Source organism: Paramisgurnus dabryanus, chromosome 22 (genome assembly GCF_030506205.2).
Source record: "Paramisgurnus dabryanus chromosome 22, PD_genome_1.1, whole genome shotgun sequence".
Classification (NCBI taxonomy): Eukaryota; Metazoa; Chordata; class Actinopteri; order Cypriniformes; family Cobitidae; genus Paramisgurnus; species Paramisgurnus dabryanus.
The window spans coordinates 10,863,954-10,885,059 of record NC_133358.1 but is presented as its reverse complement, the minus strand read 5'-3'; the positions used below and the strand labels follow the sequence as shown (position 1 = coordinate 10,885,059).

The window sequence follows — 21,106 nt, the reverse complement described above, 5'->3', positions numbered from 1 at the left end:
AATCCCAAGCTCTTTGCTGGTTAAGCAGATTTGAGGGTTTATTGCCATTGGTCAGGCTGGAAAACCAGCTGAACCCCAATTTATTCATGCTGAAAGTCTGGGTACACTGAAGAAACAAAGCAAACTTGATTGATTTAGGTGTCAGTCAGATGACCTCTTGGATGGTCCTTGGACAATGAAGATTGCATTGGAGTCCAAACGTTTTGGGTTGAGTCTGAACGTCTGGCTTTGTGAGACTAATGTTGCGCGGCAAAAACTCGCTATTCGCGCGTAGTTGGACGCTTGAACATTTGAGTTCACTCGCTTCATTCGCACGTGAAAGCGGCGCGTGAAATTCTAGTCATTCGAGAAATTCAAAGGGAAATTCACGTCATGGGAGGGGCTTCTACGACTCCGCTGAGACTCCGCCACTCGCTCGCTTCCTGTAATCACGTCACTTCTACAGCAAGGTCCTGATTGGTTAATGCGGCGCGGAAATCTGCAGAAATTCAGATTTTTCAACTCGCACGTTTCCCCCATTCGCACCGCACTTACAGCGTGTACCGCGCCGCAGGATAATAATCCGGGTGTAATCGCGTCTTTGTATTGACTTAACATGTAAATCACCCGCGCTTGCCGCCTCTACCGTGGCTGGTGTAAACGCAGCATAAGGGCGCACTCACATTAGGGCTAAAGCCCGATTTATAGTCGTGCGTAAACTCTACGCCGTAGCTACACCGTAGCTCTGGGTAGCCTGACGTGCACCTTGCAAAATTTTTAACAGCGCGTCAGTTCTACGCGGGAGAACATCATTAGGAGTGATTGTTTTGAAGAAAACAGGAAGTAAAGTGATCAAACTAGTCAAACGAACCAGGCTTTGGAGGTCAAATGCGCCCAGGCGTGGTCTGAATAGTGCAAGTGCACCTTTGAGTTCGCTGTAAAGCACGGAGTACAGTCTGTTTTTACGTCTACAAACCCTCGCATACACAAAAATGGACCATACTTCAGTCTTAAGATACACCAGACCACACCAGCAACCGAAATTGGTTTGGGCTGTTTTATCAGCAGTAGGCAGAAGATTTTGAGACAAGCTTAGTGAAATAATATATTCAAATATGTAGATGAGGTAAAAAGAAGCATTGAATAAAAGAAATCAATTATAAAATGTTCAATATAATCAAAAGTACTGTACCCAATATTTTTTATAAATATGGTATTAGCTCAGCAACAGGCAGATGTCAAAATGTATTGGGATCAAGCTGTGATGTGCATTTTTTGATGTTGTCTACATAGTGCGCTCTGAATCAGTCTCCTATGAGAGCCCATGATGGCAGATGTCTGAGTAGACAGTACACTAGGAAAAAGCTAATATCCAAGATTAGATGCCTCAAGAGCAAACATCCCGTGTAAAGCTTAGGATGAATTACCTAAAGAGTCTCATCTCAAACGGTTTACTTTTAGAAAGTGTGTTGCCGCTGATCAGAAGAACAAACAAGAAATTATGCATTTGTGGTTTGTATTGCAGTAATACTCCGTAATGGATTTTGTAATAATCCGCTATAATATTTGCTCCTCAAAGAGAGAGGTCAAGTTGACTGAATGATCGAAAGCGTTCTAAACGTTTTAAAATGAATACGTGATACACGTTAGCTTACTTCAAGTACACTCACCTAAATACTGTGTTTGACCCCCTTTCGCCTTCAGAACTGCTTAATTCTACATGGCATTGATTCAATAAGGTGCTGAAAAGATTCTTTAGAAATATTGGCCGATATTTATAGGATAGCATCTTGCAGTTGATGGAGATTTGTGGGATGCACATCCAGGGCACGAAGCTCTCATTCCACCACATCTCAAAGATGCTCTATTGGGTTGAGATCTGGTGACTGTGGGGGCCATTTTAGTACAGTGAACTCATTGTCATGTTCAAGAAACCAATTTGAAATGATTCGAGCTTTGTGACACGGTGCATTATCCTGCTGGAAGCAGCCATCGGAGGATGGGTACATGGTGGTCATAAAGGGACGGACATGGTCAGAAACAATGCTCAGGTAGGACGTGGCATTTAAATGTTACCCAATTGGCACTAAGGGGCCTAAAGTATGCCAAGAAAACATCCCCCACACCACCACCACCAGCCTGCACAGTGGTAACAAGGCATGATGGATCCATGTTCTCATTCTGTTTACGCCAAATTCTGACTCCACCATCTGAATGTTTTTACAGAAATTTATGACATGCTCAAAATTGCTTAAAATCACCTTTCTTTCCCATTCTGACATTCAGTTCGGAGTTCAGGAGATTGTCTTGACCAGGACCACACCCCTAAATGCATTGAAGCAACTGCCATGCTATTGGTTGATTAGATAATTGCATTAATGAGAAATTGAAAAGGTGTTCCTAATAATCCTTTAGGTGAGTGTATATTAAGACCAATATTATGTTTGAATAATTAAAGAGGTACAGATGAAACCTTCTAAAGTTCAAAAACCAAATGCTTTTGTTTTACAAAGGGTGTTTTTTGTATCGGTTTCTGAATGCAAGTAGTTGATAGCCACAGTGGGATTGCAATTTATTTGTGCAATGTCATATTGTTTGTATTGTCTTAAAGTTGTTATATTATACAAGGATAAAATTTTTATACAAGGACCTACCTTACTGCCTTATTTTTATGGGCACAATTTTTTGGTGCTGAACACTCAAACAGTAAATGGGATGTGATGAATCACTCAGGAGCCGCAGAAAAAAATTGATGTCACGACAACGCTGATGACACCACGAAAAGTGCACAGCCCGAGCCCCGTATTTCCAGTGTACATCCTAAAATCCCAATGAGGTCCTTATACGTTACGTTGAAAGAGCAGGACAAAGAGGGATGAAAAGGTAAAGGTTACAGGAGAAGAAGAAGAATCAAAGATGCAAAACCATCACCAACCTCTTCTCAACCAATCATCAAACCAGCTCCATTACTAATTACTGTAAAAATGTACAAAGTGTTGCATTTTTCCCGCAAGTAAAACTACGCCACTGCCCGCAAAACCCTATGGGAAAAGGAACTGGACATGAAGACTCCACTGCCTAAACTATTTAACAGCATCTTGGGCGTCTGTAAAACGATAAGATGCATTTATGCATTTGGCAGACGGTCATGTCCGTGACTTACAGTGAATAAAACACAAGTTTTTAATAAACATTGCACTGGCTGATCCTTCATGTTCCGGCCTCCGGCAAGATTTATTTGATTGTGTGATTCAGGCGTGTCGTTCAGTCCCGCCAAAGTTGAAAGAATTTCTACCTCTATGTGCCTGGAGTAACATTCAAACAAGTATAATATAAATATTTAATGAAGAAATATGCAAGCGACAGAAGAGGTATGACTGGGAACGACTGGGATCTGTTAAACTTTCCGTGGAGTTTTGCTGCCACCGATTCCCCAGTGCACTTTATTTTACTGTGCTGCCTAACAGGCATGAGATTTGTGTCAATTATAAAAGGCTCAAATAGAAAAACACAGAAAATCACAAGATACGGCATGGCGCCGAGGGCTGTGGGCGATATTCTGCCGGAGGCGATTCATCCATACATCTCCCAGCTAATTAGGGCCACTCTAAAACTCATCCATTTCCCGCTTTTCATATGCATTTAAAAATCTATTAATCCTGCTTGCCTACTTTTCCTAAGCTCTTACAAGCCAAGATTGTTAATATAACATACACAGTGCAACGGTTATCGTAAATACAATACATTATACAGTAGCACCCTGCATCTTTTTTCTCTGAAGGTCTCGGTTTGGCAGAGTGGAGCCACATTGATCGGATCTGGTCTGGTGAGGCTCCAGGTAAGGATCAAAGTGCAGGGATAGGGATTACTGTACACATTCTGCCAGAGTGCCCTGAAAGCACCTTCTGTAAGATGACCCGAGCTCAGGGAGAAGACAAATGCCCTGCAGCGTGTGTATGTCTGACTGTGTGAAATGAGGAATCCTCCTCTGAGGGGTAAACGGATGAGGTTTTTATAGAAGGAGATCACCTTGCCATAGATATTGAAGATTTCTAGCCAGTTTACAACCGACGCTGCGCTAAAATATCTTCTTTAAAGGGATAGTACAGCCAAAAATGATATTAAACCCATGATTTACTCACCCCCAAGCTGTCCGAGTTGCATATATCCATCGTTTTTCAGACAAACACATTTTCGGATATTTTAGAAAATGTTTTAGATCTTTCAGTTGATTAAATGTAATGTTACGGGGTCCACCCATAGTCCACGACCTTCAAGTCCAAAAAAGTGCGTCCATCCTTCACAAAATAAATCCAAACGGCTCCAGGATGATAAACAAAGGTCTTCTGAGGGTAATCTGTGCCCCCGCCCTCCAAATTTTTCATACATCACTAAGAAAAGTGCGTACACTACGCTAATACTCTCTCCTGAATACAGAGGAGTCTAAGATGGCGGCGCTACCGGAAGGTATTTATTTTCGTTAATAAAGTTTTAAATATGGATATTTCTATAACAACACCGCGTGGATTACCCCTAGAAGAACTTTGTTTATCATCCTGGAGCCGTTTGGATTTAATTTGTGAAGGATGGACGCACTTTTTTTGGACTTGAAGGTCGTGGAACCCGTAACATTACATTTAATCAACTGAAAGATCTAAAACATTTTCTGAAATATCCAAAAATGTGTTTGTCTGAAAAACGATGGACATATGCAACTCGGACAGCTTGGGGGTGAGTAAATCATGGGTTTAATATCATTTTTGGCCGAACTATCCCTTTAAAGCTGCGATATCTAACTGTTGCACCTCTATTCCTAACTCCTACCTCCTGTCGCTCAACTTTATGGTAATGAGCTATGACGCGGTTTGGCGGAAATCAATCGGAAGGCGGAAATGTTCGGCGGCAACCAATCGGAAGGCTGAAACCCCCGCCTGAGAGGAGTTCAGAGAATGCATTCGAGCTTCAGAGCGTCCACTACAATATATTAGTACATGTTAAAGATATGCAAAAGGTACAAACCCCAAAGTAAACGATGACGTGAGTTATCGTCTCCAACGTAAAATCTCTTTTCCTGGACTACAACAAACACATGGATTGTAGTCAACAATTAACTTCCTAGGATTGGTGAAGTAGAAAAGACTGACATTATTATAATTCCCCCTGCTTGGACTCACAGCCTGTAAGTTAACTCCTGTTAGCATTGCATTGTGAGCGAATCTTTCAAACATGGAAGCGTCACATTTCCGGATGACGTCAGAGGTATTCAGGCCAATCACAACATACAGATTAGCTGACCAATCAGGGACAGAGAGCTTTTCAAATCTGTGCATTTCCAAATGCACAAAATACCGTTGTTTTTTAGCAACAGATTTGATAGATTTGATTCCTGTTAATACAGTTTCATAAAATCTATTAAGATATGGTGGACAACTCGCTGAAGGTGTAAACGATGGTAATACAGGACTATCTGTCAGTGACTATGGGTGGGGCTTTATCAGTGTGACATCACATTAACAAGAGAGTCAAAGCATGCCTAATGAGACTGCTTTGGTTAAATGGGAATTCCAATAATTGACAATTTTTTTTTATTGTAGGATGTGTGTGTTCACACACTGCCAACACACATTTATGTCCAAACATGTGTGGATTTTGCACAATAGGTGCCCTTTAAAAAAAAATCAGCAATACCGCAGTGGCATAAAACAAACATTTTAAACTAAAACTTTATTAGCTTCCCACAATCTCTCTTTTTACAATAGAACAAATCCAATAAACTAAATGCAATAATGAAAATTAAGCAACCCCCTCTCCATCACCGATGAAAACAACATCTTTTTCCTTTCTAATTACTGTGTTTCAGATGGTCAATAAAGCTTACGCAGAGGGACGAACTGCTTTGAGACACTTAAAAGAAGCCTCGGAAGGATTAGCCCGTCAGTCTTAACCACAATAATAAAGGTCTGACCAAATGGGGACTTCCTTAATGACAAAATAAAGGTCATCTAAGTCCTTTACAAAAAACTGTTCAGACGTGGGTGTGGTTTGGAAATAGGTGATGATAACTTCAGATTTATTGCAGTTCGGCCGGCAAAGTGAGAATGCTGTGCTACTGATGGCTGCTCTGTGGGATCTGATCAATATCTCTAATGCTGGGTTAAGTTAATCTAGCCCATGCATTACAGTACAGTGTAAAAATAGATTCACTCACTAAAGACAAGTGCAGGATCTACAAGATTGTCACGATGGAGAATAACTGGACTGGATAATCACAGGATTGGTGATCAACACAGTTTGGTAAAATCATAAAGAACTAAACTCTAATGGGCTTTCACATTGGGCACGATAAAGCATTGTGAATGTGTGGCACAGTGACACGAAATAAAAATTATTTGACACTGCATGAGATCATTTTCTCCATGTGAAAGAGAGAATTTTTCAGCTGGCGTGCCGATTTTCCCTGTCGCCCTGCAATGTATCATGCCGTCCAATTAGATTTGAGCTTTGTCAGTGATATGGTGGTGCTAAAACACAGAAAGCTGTTTTGAAAAGCAGTGGAAAGAGTTTTCTGCTGGAAGAAAACTATTTTCCGGTGCGTCTTGACCGATTGTTTGTCTAATGATGCTATGCACCAAAATTTAAGGGATACTTATTCTCAGTGTTGAAAGACAATAGGTCACCAGCTGAATAGTGTGTGGCGCTACATAGTAGGCAGGTGCAAAATGCATTATCGGTCCACACCGCCTATAAGGAAGGCATGAATTAACACAAGACGTTGAATTGTTTTGTGCTCTGTGTAAAAGCTTGCTGGCGATTCGCATCACTGTGTTGTGCCATGCCCAGTATAATATCCCAGTGCTCTGGATGTGTGTGTGTTAATGACTCACTGGATGGGTTAGGTCCATACATTAGTCATTATGTCACTTTCACTTATCCTAATAATTGCTTGACTACTACTCCAGTAATGTTTACAAGGCCAAATTCTGGATAAAAATTGATGTTTAATAACCAAACGTATCATATCTTTTGTTCTACACAAAAGCTGCTGTATCCACACACACACACACTCTAAAAAATGCTGGGTTGTTTTTAACCCAGGGCTGGGTCACTATTGGACAGATCACATTGCTAGGTTAAAATGACGCAAATAATGGGTTGTTTTAATCCAACTGCTGGGTTATTGTTAATCAACCATGTTGAAACAACCCAGCAGTTGGGTTAAAACATCCCATTAATTGGGTCATTTTAACCCACCAATGTGTTCTGTCCAATAGTGACCCAGCCCTGGGTTAAAAACAACCCAGCATTTTTTAGAAAACATGATAAGTAACTAGAATAAACTAGAAGCCTATATTTGGCTCTTTTTATTACACAGACATTCTGGAAAATGCACCCTGGATTTTTTCGGGATCGTTTGATTTTTTTGTTCATTCACACTACCATGATTTGCCGGAATCTACAAGGTCCTGGAAAGACACGTGACCTGTAAAGTTCTGCATCTTCTACGCAACGTCTGAAGTTTGCATATTTTTTTTCTCTCTCCAAAAACCACATTTTTGTTCATGATAAGACTATAAAAGGAGCACGTGGCGCGCCGTTCTAAGCTGCTGAATGATCTCCGCTTCATCGTGGTAAGTGATGAGCTAACTTACCTGATATCTGCCTCAGTCTAGTTTGCTATATTTCTCGACGTGAATATTGATATACGTGTAAATCTCTCATTTAAAAGAGCTGAGCCATAACTTTTCTTGTGATAATGTGCACGTCCTCACTACAACACGCCCACTGCAGCATTGTTTCGGCTTCTTGTTCACACAGAGGGTTTTCTGTGTATCTTACTAGGTCCTCTTTCTGGTAACGATCCCAGAAGGGACGTTACGGGACGTGTTTGCGTTCACACAGAAACTTTTCTGGCACTTTTACGGGTATTTTCTGGGACTGGTCTGTGTGAAGGGGGTTGTAGACAGGACATTGCCTGGCTTCTGGCCTTAGTCAAACGGATCGGCATGTTTCATTTTCTTTTAAAGATAGGATGGGGACCCATAGGTACCTACGCATTGGGCCCCCAATTTGCTTAATCCTCAACTGTGGGTAACATACTTATGCCGCAATAGTTAGCCTGTCTGGAACCAAGCTGATTTAAACCACATCACTGTGTGAGACTTGCATTACATGTGAATAGCCCCTACGCTAATAAGATTTTTTTCCGCTCTCCCTGTCTCGTCCTCGACCCCGAGGACAATGAGACAAACAGACCCAGTTCCGGTAAATGTGAAGGTCGGCACACCTCTGATCTACTGGCCGTCCTTCAATGTGAAACCCAGCTGATGCCTGACCAGTGACCACCGGCAGAACCCGCTTAATCTCCTTATAAATTTACATTGTGTGTGTGTATATATATATCTCCCAAGGGTTTTTCCCTCCTAGGACTTTTTCCCCAGCAAAAAAGTCTGGGTTTTTTTCTCCTAGGGGGTTTTTCAACCCGGGGAGGCAGCCTTCTTTGGCTTAACTTAGAACCCTCTTCTATACGTTACATTAGTAATACAAATTTAGCTGCTTATGCTATCGTGTATTATGTTATCTTTTCACTGCTTCTATTAATGTAAAGCTGCTTTGAAATAATTACCAATAGTGAAAAGCCCTATATAAATAAAATTGAAATTTGAAATTGGTTTCGCATTTGACATCCATTATATGTTGCTATCCCCTTCTACCAAAGTTGTAAATAGGGGATCATAAACAAACTCATCTTCTGTTTTACACTGAGTGAGCTTTTTGCAATTCGAGCACAACAAATGGTAACTGTCTGTCTAGACAATAATAAGGCTGTAAACACAGAGCACAAATCCCATGAACCAAATGCGATTTGATCCTGTAAAACAGATCGGCCTTTCAAAGTCACTGCACATACAAAATAGAAATGAACTGATTTTCTTTGAATCAAACTTAAGCAAACCAAGGCTGTTTGTTAGGAAGCGTTGTGTTTATTTAATAATAAAACCTATTTAGCAGGGTTGGTACTGCAAGACAAGCAACCTACCGGGTAAAATGAAAACAATTTCTATTTGATATTTTTAATAGGTTTCGCTTGTGACTGGGACATGATCCGTAATGCTTTTAAGAAATGTTCCTCCAAAGGGATCAGTCTTATTTTCATAAAAACACTACAGAAACCTCCTGGAGGTTGCAAAAAGTCTCCGGTCTAAACAGAACAATACGGCAAATATGATTGAACTCGATGTGTGAGAAGAATCTCATTTTCATAAGCAACTAGGTCTTTTGTTTGCAGTACTCCGCATGTTTCCCATCTTTCAAGAAGAAAATTAATCAAATTCTACCAGGAACAGTTGTGTATTCGCATTTAAATTGTGCACGGTTGTTGTCTTCGAGCAAAGAATTTCATATAATGAGTATTGTGTTTGATACAACAATAGAGTTTTTTTTTTCTAGAGGTGAACTGAGGACAATCAGGAGCATCAATGTTTTTCTTTCTTTGACGTCTCTGGCGGCACATAACAAATTCCCCCTCCCATCTCGCTTTACACAATTCACTATAATGAAGCTCAAATGCTTTTTAGCGGGGGTCCGACACTGAAACAACTTACCGATTCAATGCAGTTAGTGTCGCAGGGCATTAAAGAATGACCCAATCAAACTGTACGAACGTCTCGCACCTGTCTCTCACTGGTGTGTGTACTCACTAAAGTTTATGGATTCATTATAACCAGCATTATGATGTAAGCTTACACCTTTCCAATCTTCTTCACTGTCCATGCTTGTTCCATAAGCTCTCATTCATCACTTTGCTAACTTCATTTCATTTCTTTGCTTTTCCATCACTGGAGAGGATGCGTTTACAACACCCTACAAAGTTATATAAGCTTTACGTGGTCTGCTGGTTTGCTGCTGGTTCAAAGTTTAAACCATTTTGACCAAGATGCCAAATCTAGTTAATCCAAAAAAAAAAAAAAAAATACACTGTATATAAAAAATGCAGTTTCATGTCTAAACTACTAAGCTTATACCATCTTAAAACAATGCTACCAATTATTATTATTACTAATTAATTAAAAAGTTTTTTTAGTGCTGGGAAAAGATTAATCGCGATTAATCGCATATAAAATAAAAGTGATTTTTTTTGCATAATATATGGGTGTGTACTGTGTGTAATTATTATGTATATTTAACCACACACCCATACATATATACATTTCAGAAATTTGTATTTATATATATTTTTATTTATTTATATATCATATAGAATATATAAAGATATAAATAAATATATATATATATATATACAAATGTAAATGTTTTTTTAAATACATACATGAATGTGTGTGTATTTATAAATACATAATAGTTACACAACACACAATCATATATTATGCAAAAAATCACTTTTATTTTATATGCGATTAATCGCGATTAATCTTTTCACAGCACTAGTTTTTTTTTTTTTTGAAAGAAACGTAAAAAACTTTTGCTTTGGGCATCTCAATTCATTTGTGTTGTCACACTTTCTCTCCATTTTTACATACATGAATGTGTGTGTATTTATAAATACATAATAATTACACAACACACAATCATATATTATGCAAAAAATCACTTTTATTTTGTATGCGATTAATCGTGATTAATCTTTTCCAGGCACTAGTTTTTTTTTTTTTTTAAAGAAACGTACAAAACTTTTGCTTTGGGCATCTCAATTCAATTGTTGTGTCACACTTTCTATCCATTTTTACATACATGAATGTTTGTGTATTTATAAATACATAATAATTACACAACACACAATCATATATTATGCAAAAAATCACTTTTATTTTGTATGCGATTAATCGTGATTAATCTTTTCCCAGCACTAGTTTTTTTTTTTTTTTGAAAGAAACGTACAAAACTTTTGCTTTGGGCATCTCAATTCATTTGTGTTGTCACACTTTCTCTCCATTTTTACATACATGAATGTGTGTGTATTTATAAATACATAATAATTACACAACACACAATCATATATTATGCAAAAAAATCACTTTTATTTTGTATGCGATTAATCGTGATTAATCTTTTCCCAGCACTATTTTTTTTTTTTGTTTTGAAAGAAACGTAAAACACTTTTGCTTTGGGCATCTCAATTCATTTGTGTTGTCACACTTTCTCTCCATTTTTACATACATGAATGTGTGTGTATTTATAAATACATAATAATTACACAACACACAATCATATATTATGCAAAAAAATCACTTATTTTGTATGCGATTAATCGTGATTAATCTTTTCCCAGCACTAGTTTTTTTTTTTTTTTAGAAAGAAACGTAAAACACTTTTGCTTTGGGCATCTCAATTTTCAAAATTCATTTGTGTTGTCACGCTTTCTCTCCATTTTTCGTTGTGCAAGCACGAGTCCCTTTCTCTCAAACCCCCTAAGAACAAGGCTGTCAGTCAGTCATTGACCTTTGACTCTGACATTGGTGATATAACGCTTGTTTGTTTAGCTCCTATCAACAGTGGCTCTGAGGTGATGCCCTAATATAGCCCGTACGTGTCTGCATGTACACAAACACATTCGCATTTTCTTGAGTTATTTGTTAACAAAAAACAGTACCATATCTAATTCTTTAGGGAGTACAGACTGATGGATTATTGGCGTACGATGCTAATATTTTCGAGGAAATGACATGCGGGGAGGGGTCTAACTCCCCGACCTTTCCCCTCACCGCTCGCCCGGTGACAAGACAAAGACTGCCACCTAACAAATGGCAGAGACACGAAACGGTACAAGGGCTCTCGGGGTGGCGTGTCTGAACAGGCGCGTGCACACCTTCAGAGAGGACATCAAAGTGTTTGCGTAGTATTCCTGTGAGGACTGGAAACGCTTTTCACCACGACTCTGCTCTAATTACTCTATTGATCCAATCAGGGTAGATATTGGCCCGTGACTCATTGGTAACAGCACGTCTCCCTCGCACATTTCCCCTCTTCGGTCAAGTATTTTCAAAGGTCGCAGGGGAATCATGAGCCGTGTTAGCTATCAGGTGGTGTGAAGCTATCACACTGGGGGTGAAGAGATATTTTGACAAATACTATTAGTACTAGATTAGTAACTAATAGTAATAGCTTAGATGTGAGGGTTCATGCACATTTAGTAACCACATTTAGAATGAAATAAATATTTGTCTAGGCTGTATTACCAGTTACTATGGTACAGTGATGGTGTCTGATGGTAAAACCATGGTATGGCAATCAATGAAAGGATATCCAAGTATAAATGAAAAATGACTGAACAAACAATTCCTAAAAATGATTTTTCTATGCTGTAATACCATCATAAAACCTGTTATGGCAGTATAATGGTACAGTGATGCCAGATTGTAATATCATGGTACTGCACACAGTACACTATGCAGTTATTTTATTTTGATGGTCAGTTCACTTTCTGTCTTATTAAAACCACAAATAAGAATAGTAAAACAAATACATATTTAGTGCTGAAATGGATATCACAATGTAGTAAGACCCACACAGAAATAGTGGCTTTTAGCAATGGTACCACATGAAATGGTAATATCGTGGTACTTTAAAACATACACAACACATTACAACTGTAAATAATTACAATATATACTTACCATGGTATTTCAAACCCTATAAATTCTGCTGGGTTATTTTTAACCCAATGCTGGGTAAATATTGGACAAAACACATGTTGGATAAATTATTTAACCTATGCTGGGTTGCATTGAAATGAGTACCACAGTATACTTATGTCAGTAAAAGATGTGTTTGTTTGTTTTTTTTTAAAGGAAAGAAATACACAATGGAATTTATTGTAATTAGGAGTTCATGGCTAATTAGGTGCATTTGAAATCATGCGCGCTGCACCGATTGGCGTATGACATTAATGCAACACACTTGCAGACTGCTCCTAATATGCTTTTAAATCTCTCTTGCGAATGTCATAAACCGATCGGTCCGCGCAGAGCTCAAGATGTGATACACCTTTGTTATTTGGGGTCGTTTGGGATGCGGTGACACGCGGCTCTATGTATCTGTGCTGCGCATATCAGTGTGTTTACACAGACAGTTAAAATTTTGCATTTGGGCATGCATGCCCTGTGCCCGAGAGCAGCTATGCAAAGTGTACCAAGGTAAGCTTAAGCATAACGCACTCTGGTACAGTACGGAGCGATCACATTAGCCAAACGAAAAGTATTTTGGGGTCAAATGTACTTAGGTACAATACGCATAATGTGAGTACACCCTTAGTCAAAACACCCTTCGTCAAAAATAAAAGTGCATCACGATGCCATGGAAGAACCATTTCTGCTAAATGGTGCCATTAAGAACCTTTAACATCCAAATCTGTTTAAAACATGTCCCTAAGTTAATAAAAAGGTTTTAAGATTAAACAAAATGTTTTTATTAAAGGTGCCAAAGAATGCATTGAGATTGAGGGCCCTAATTTAACGATCTGAAACGCAAGTGCGAAGCGCAAGTGACTTTGTGGGCGGATCTTGGGCGCTGTTGCTATTTTCCCGGCAGGAGAAATAACTCTTGCGCCAGGCGCAAATCAATAAGGGGTTGGTCTGAAGTAGGTTCATTATTCATAGGTGTGGTTTGGGCGTAACGTTAAATAAACGTCATCCAACATTCCCTTTAAACGCAAGTGCGCAAGTTCCATGGCGGGTTGCTATTTTTATGACGGATTTACCAGGCGCACGCCAGGAGCGGTTCACAGCCGAGGAGACCCACGTTCTTGTAAGAGCACTCAAAGACAGAGAAGTTGTTTTGTATGGGGATGGGAGAAACCCGCCCAAATCAGCGTCGGTTAAACAGGCGTGGGAGGAAATAGCCACAATTGTCTCATCAGCTGGCATCTCCAGGACGTTGCGCCGCAAGCGCTACAATGATGTCAGGAGACGGGGGAATCCCAAGCTTGCCAGCATAAATCGGGCACGCTGTGTAACGGGAGGTGCCTCTACACAGGACCTGACGCCAGCAGAGGACATCGCTGCATCCACCCTCACCGCTGAAAGCCAAGAAACGCAAGTCTAGATAAATACAGTTTTACATTCTATGACACCTTTAAGAAACTTCTTAAAGGTGTTCTTTGAGGAACCAAAATGTTTTTTGTATGGGATCATTGTGAAGAATCTTTGAAGCACCTTTATTTTTAAGATTAAAGGGGAAAGTTCTCAAACATATTGCGTACGTATTACCACCACCCTGGCAATCCAGACCAGAAATGAACTGATAATTAGCAAAAGAACACCTAAATGTGTTATGACTGCATTAAAGAACATTACACCGTATGGTTAAGTGCTCCCCCCCTTCCCTGCCTCTAAGATGCATTCAGTTCAGTAATCAGCACAGGCTCATTACAGCGAAAAGAAAACAAGAATCGATATTCAGGATTGAATAAGTTGCCTCCTGCCCAGGTAAAAGTCTTTAGCCACAGTGCACGTCATTGATCCCAATCCAACCGCTTTTATCAAATTCCCCACTACAGTTCTTCTCCCGGGTTACAGATACCACCCGATGCCTGTGCGAGGTCTGTGAAAGCTCACAGCATACAGTCTGATCCACATTTGTATGGTTACATAAGTTTGAAATACTGAATTGGGATAATGGTATGCATAACAGCAGCTGTATGGAATTATGGGTAGAAGTGAAACTCCACTGGGATATCCTTGCATATAAGTCATAAGTCGATTAGATTTTAACTTTATTTTTACAGGTGATGTGGGTAATTTTCTCAAAGTTCAAACTATAAGTAAAGCATGAGTAGGTTGATTCCAATGAATGTTTTACATTTCATTCATTTCACAACATTCTATTACCAGACTATCTATTATCATTTGTAATTTAGATTAACTTCATCCACGGGCTTCTTGCCTTGATCGGGTTTCTTTGTTCCTCTTTTAAAATCAATGCGCTGTCGATATCTTCTAGAACAGACTTGATGGCAGAATCTTCACATCTCAATTCTCCAGCGGCAGTCGTCTTTGTTGTAAACGGATTCAACACAAGCGCTCTTTGGTGACGTGGTTGATTATGTTACTGTTGATCATCTGTCCATCATTGTATAAAGCCCTCCCTGACAATCTGATTGGTCCGAACAGTTTTTGTTCGAGCATAGTAGCGCCACAACGGAGTGACTCCAGACCGAACTTACAGTCCTGAAATGTTTTTTGGGGGTGGTGCTAAGTTCAGCTGGCACTCAGGCTGTTTGCTTGGTTAATCAATGGCAAACTGGACGAGGGGGCCTGATTGTTTTCAGAATGTAGTTTGGAGCTGCTAATGGTGCAAAAACTACATATTTTAACCAAAACACTACACTACCCATAATTCTCAAGCAAAATCCAAAAGACTGAAAAATTGCTGTTGCCAAAGCAATTACAACAAGCAGGATTATAGCGAAATTTGTCAAGCTAGCAAGGTAAGACTGTTTCCAAAACCTTATTTAATGGGTTTACAACATTTTGTGCACCAGTTTTGCTATAGTGCTATATACTTGTTGCTCAATATGTAGAGCTTTGCATTAAAAAGGTAATGATCCCAAAAAACACATGTAGGGTGAATTCCAAATGGCGTTTTTGCATCCTTGAAGGGCACTTGGAGTTTACTAAAAAGAAGGTTTTAAACAACGAACTTTGGTTGTTTTGGCGTCCGCTCGCCGCCATCTTCCCAGTCAAGATGTATCGATCTCCGAACGCAACGTCAGGAGGACGGAGAGTAAAGATGGATAGCTCCTAAAGCATAGATCCATATAAATGCACGGATAATTTGTTTTGTCGCAAGTTAAAAACAATATTGACCTTTTAGTTGAAAAAGGAGCCTCATATGAGATTCATTCATTCGCATTCAGAAATCGATTCTTTTTGTCTGGCAAAGATGGCGAGCAGACACCATAACAGCCAAAGTCAGTTGTACAACACCTTTCTTTTTAGTAAACTCTGTGTACACATACAATGTTCTCAATTCTTGCGTTCATGTGTAGAGATCCAGGTGATACTTCGAGCAAAGTTTCATGTTGTGTCGTAAAAATAGTGGTAGTTCGGTAGCAGCGGACAACGGCTGGAAGAATGCATCAGGGATCGAGTAGGCATCACACCCTAACCAAGATGTTTTTTAGGGTGTTTTCACATATAGTTCATTTTAAAAGAACCAAACCCAGTTCACTTAAAGTGAACCAGAAAAGGAACTAGCCGAATGTGACCTCAGTCCTTTTGGTGTTCACAATATAGTGGACTCAAAAGAGGACCCAGTTCTTTTTTTGGTCCTCTTCAGAACTGAAGTGATCTCAGACCTTTTCTTGTTAACATCACAACTTCATAAGAACTCAGACCCCAGCTTTCTGTGCAGCAGTAGATTTTGATACAATGTCAAAACAACACGCGAACCGGATCGGGACCTCATTGATTTCACATCTCAAAAAGAAATCGAACCACAAAAGAACCCAAAAGCGAACCGTACTCAGACCACCTCCTGACGTGGTCTGAGTTCGGTTCACTTTTGGGTCCTTTTAGAGGGTCTGAGTTCACTTGGTTTGTTCACATATACACCCTGAAATGCTCCGAGAGCGTTTGGAGGGCTCAAACGAACTAGGTGTGAAAACACCCTTAAAGATACGTTTTCATGACAGTCGAGGTGCGAAATGTTGTCTTTCGTAGCCATTTCCCATATCTGTAAGAATCATAGACAGTAAAAAATAAGAAATCCGTAAATCGTAGCAAGCTAGCCAATGCTTGTCAATAGCCTACTGGTACTCGGTAGGTACTCAAGATGGCGGCAGGCCACTGGAATGACGTAAAAGGTCACATGACTGATATTCATTATAAAAATGGACGGGAATGTGATTTTATTACTGCATTCATCATGCTTCAGTATAGTTCATTTTTTCCTTTGTAAGTACAGAGTCACAGTCTTGTTTAACATATTTTTTTATTCTTTACATATTCAAATGTTGTAATGTTAGTATTCCGCAAGGTTGCTAAAAAAGGGGGCAGTCACTACTGCAGTCTATTTATGAACAGAGACAATATCATGGCTGCAAAAGCTGAAAGTCACCCCTAAAGCTTGTTGCATCTCTCCTAGAATTCATCTCATATGAGTCAAGGAAATCTGTGAGATATTTTTCTCTCCTCTACCCCCACAATCTTTGAATCACATACAGCGTCAAAACACCAGCCTAACCCGTGTATTTACAGCTCATCAGCACCACTTCGCTGTAGTGATGGTAATGCGTGGTTATGACAGGTGGACACCGTCTCCCTCTCTCTTTCTTTCTCTGACAGTATGGCGACTGTTGCCGAGCTGACTGCTTGTCTGGGAGATCTCGCACCTGTTTCATCTGTTGGACTGCTGCGTCTCAGGTAGCATGACAACGGCACACCTGGAACACGGCTAGTTTCAATACTGCCACATACTCGGGGGACAGAGTTGACATCGATGATGTAATGGCATCTTAAAAAAACACACCAGCTATTTCTTAAAGGTGACGTTTAAGTCATTGTTAATACTTTCTCATTACCGAACCCTTTGGGAAACAAAATACTACGCTTGAATGCTTAGTATTGATTCATGCGCACAGCAGACCATAGACGCAATGATTGACATGACAGGACGGTAGTGTAAACATGCAGCAGGATCAGCATTTCCAATCCAACAGATTACTTGTAATGCAATGGATAGAACAGAATGAACGCATTATTTCCTGTCACTTATATCACAGGCAAATGTTTAATGACTCATTTTATTTATTTTTACGCCATTCCAGCATCTTTGGCTACAGTATATTCATGGCGAGAATCAGTTAATACACACGTCGATCTACACAGCAAAATCACCAGTGTTAAATTTTCAGGGATGGTGTTAAATACACAGTGTTGATGCTGTTTTAACACTATCTGGTAATAAAATAACACTGCCATTGCTAGGCCAGTGTTATATTCACGACAGTGTCAGTGTAAAACAAGGGTGTTATCAGATTTCACTCTGAGCGGTGTAAATCAAGCCACGCCTCCACTAAACATATCCTGTCAGGGATTTTACCGCCATTTTCTTTCAGAGGAGAACTGAAGAGATCAGGTAAATCAGTCTCATAATATTCACATGGTTTAGCTAAATTAAACTGTTATTTCTCTGTCTGACTCTACGCAGCCATATGCCAAAAAACCTAAATAAGATATTTTTCCCATTTTATTTCCCCTTTGTTCGTTATTTGGTTTAGTTTAATCAGAGCTACCTTGTGTTACGTTGTTCCCTTGTTAGTTTAGTATAAAGTTAAACTGCTAGCTAAAAGTTTAAAACCAAGAAGGATAATTTTAACAGGAGATATGAAAGAATTGAACCATGATAAAACGCGACATGCACTACAAATTGAAGGTATGAAATTAAGTTAAATGAAAGCTCGTTTATTCACCATATGATGCTCGTTATAAGGTAATCATATAGGCTAGATACCGTGAGTTAACGAGGTCGTTTACATGCACGTGAGTGCACGGATATCGGTTAATTATTCAAATTACTGAAAAACACGGAGAAAACCGCAACCGCATCGTCATGTGTTTTTCTAAGATGTATTCAAACAGGGGAAATATCGCCAAACCAACAATTAATTTGACCAAAACCTCACAATATATCATCATTTGTATGCACAGATTGGATGCATTGTGTGTTGTATGCTTTTCGTGGCGCTAGATGTCAGACAGATGCAAATGGCAAATACATACGAAAGTGTAAAACGTGTATGGCGAACATTTGTTTTTTTCTGTCATTATAGATGCTAGTTTGGTGAAAGTTCACACTGAGTGCTTCAAATCATTCAGAAGAGATGCTGTTTTTAGGGCAGTTTATTAAAGAAGACCTGACATTGATGACTTCCAATGAGAAACGACTGCTAATACTTAAATTCATTACAGAAGGTAAGTTTATATATTTATACATATAAATCATTTTATTTGACATAACTGAACAGTTAACCAATCTTTTTAGTATATGTAGTTTTGTACATATTATTATTATTATTATTATTATTATTATTATTATTATTAATCTGGAAAGAAACTCACATGACCTGCTGCCAACTTTAATAAAAATATATTATCTTCTCATACATCGTTTTGCTATTGATGTCATATTAAATAGCAATCAAATTGATAACCATTTTGAAAATGTATAAATGAAGATTCATATATTGTCTTGAGTGCTGTTTTTAATATAAAAAGAATGTTGAGTTTTCAGAGTCTTTATTGTCATTTTTTTGTGATAGGACCCTACCAGACTATATTTGAATACGGCATACCCATGAATTCTGGAACTGTTATTCCTTAACCCAGTTTGGAGGATACGAGCTTACCAACTAGTTATGTGAGTACACACAGTACATTAGTACTGTACACTGTCTCTAACATGATTTATTATACTGAGATGATTTTGATTCAAATAACGGTTAAAACTGCACCCTTTCTGGTATTTTCTTGACTCTTTTTGTCTTTGAAAATCTGCAGAAATATGCTGAGGTGATGTATTGCAAAATAGCCAACATACAACAATATGGATGACCCTCTGTCTGGTCAACAGGAGTTTAAATATGGTAAGTGTACATGGGTTTGCTACTTTTACGGTTTTAAAGTTTAACTGTATACTCATGGTGTTTAAATTCTGTTTTGCTAGGACGGGACAGTGATGTGGCAGCTCTTCCCTGGCTCATTCACCTCTTGCCTTTCATTTGTGAAAGGAAGAAAGAAGAAAGCGGGTCAATGTGCAACTGAAGCTACTGATTGTGCTGTGTAAGTTTTTTGGTATTTTGTTCTAGTTATTTATTCAGCAGTTAGTTTGCTTGCATTGTTCACCCCATGTAAATGCATACAAGTTCATAAATACACATCAAATACATTCATCAAATACACTCTTTTAAAACACTTAGGTGATGAGCATCAATCCATGCTTTGAGGGGAATGAATCAGCACAGCCCTGCCTGCACTGTGTTGGGAACAGAAGTTGCATCCAGAATTTTTGCATCATTCTGGACCAAAAAGCCATTCCCTTCATGATGAAGACCACTGATGCAGCCTTCCGCTACATCATGAGTAAAACAACTACAGAACTAAATACCAGGTTGGAACGTATTTAAGAAAAATGAAACGTCTTTTGAATTGAAATGTCTGTTTTGTTATGGAAAAATCTTTAGTATTGTGAAGGATAAGCATTTCTGCCTGCCAGTAAGGTAATGCAGTGTATTTTAATGTTCAAGTTTTGAGTAGGGTGGCTAATTTTTTTTAACTCATTTGATATATTAAAGACCTTATAATAAGTGGTTTTCATGTCACTGCACTGTGGTATAAGATAACTTTCATTATTCCATACTGTATTCTGTTTCTAATTGTAGCTGAGGTATTTAAATAAGCAGTGTTAAATGCAAAGTGTTGTGTGTATCAATGTAAATATTAAATGTGATGTACTTTAATAAAAAGAGGTTTTGCAATATTTCTTGTCATTTGTCTTTTATAGAAACAACCCATTAGCAACAAAAGTGGCTATTAATCAGTATTTTAACACTTAACATTGTTGAATTCACATTACACCGGTGTTGACTTTAAATTAGGAGTGTTAATTTTTAACACTGTATTTCTGTGCCAACACCAGTGTAGTGTGGAAACAACAATCAATAGTGTTGAACAAAGTGTAAAATTTAACAATATTGAGTGTTAAATTAACATATAATGAGTGTTGTTAAATTAACACTACACTTTTGACTAAATTAACACTGTGTAGTGTGGACACATATACACACTTTTCCAGTGTTAAATTTGACACCCTGGGTGTTATTTTAACACCAGTGATTTTGCTGTGTACACTCACCTAAATAATTAATAGGAAAACCTGTTCAATTTCTCATTAATGCAATTATCTAATCAACCAATCACATGGCAGTTGCTTCAATGCATTTAGGGGTGTGGTCCTGGTCAAGACAATCTCCTGAACTCCAAACTGAAAGTCAGAATGGGAAAGAAAGGTGATTTAAGCAATTCTAAGCGTGGCATGATTGTTGGTGCCAGACGGGCCGGTCTGAGTATTTCACAATCTGCTCAGTTACTGGGATTTTTATGCACAACCATTT

At 38.8% G+C, this 21,106-nt stretch overlaps 1 protein-coding gene and 1 long non-coding RNA gene across 3 annotated transcripts in view; one reads left to right on the top strand and one right to left on the bottom strand.

Moving 5' to 3' along the window:
• The window catches only part of fars2 (phenylalanyl-tRNA synthetase 2, mitochondrial), a 183,895-nt gene that overhangs the window by 43,687 nt on the left and 119,102 nt on the right, over positions 1-21,106 (bottom strand). The window lies entirely within an intron of this gene.
• Positions 17,819-20,697, top strand: LOC135731392 (uncharacterized). The gene is made up of 5 exons (XR_010526287.2): positions 17,819-18,908; positions 19,256-19,353; positions 19,494-19,579; positions 19,660-19,775; positions 19,913-20,697. It is a non-coding gene; the product is annotated as an uncharacterized lncRNA (long non-coding RNA).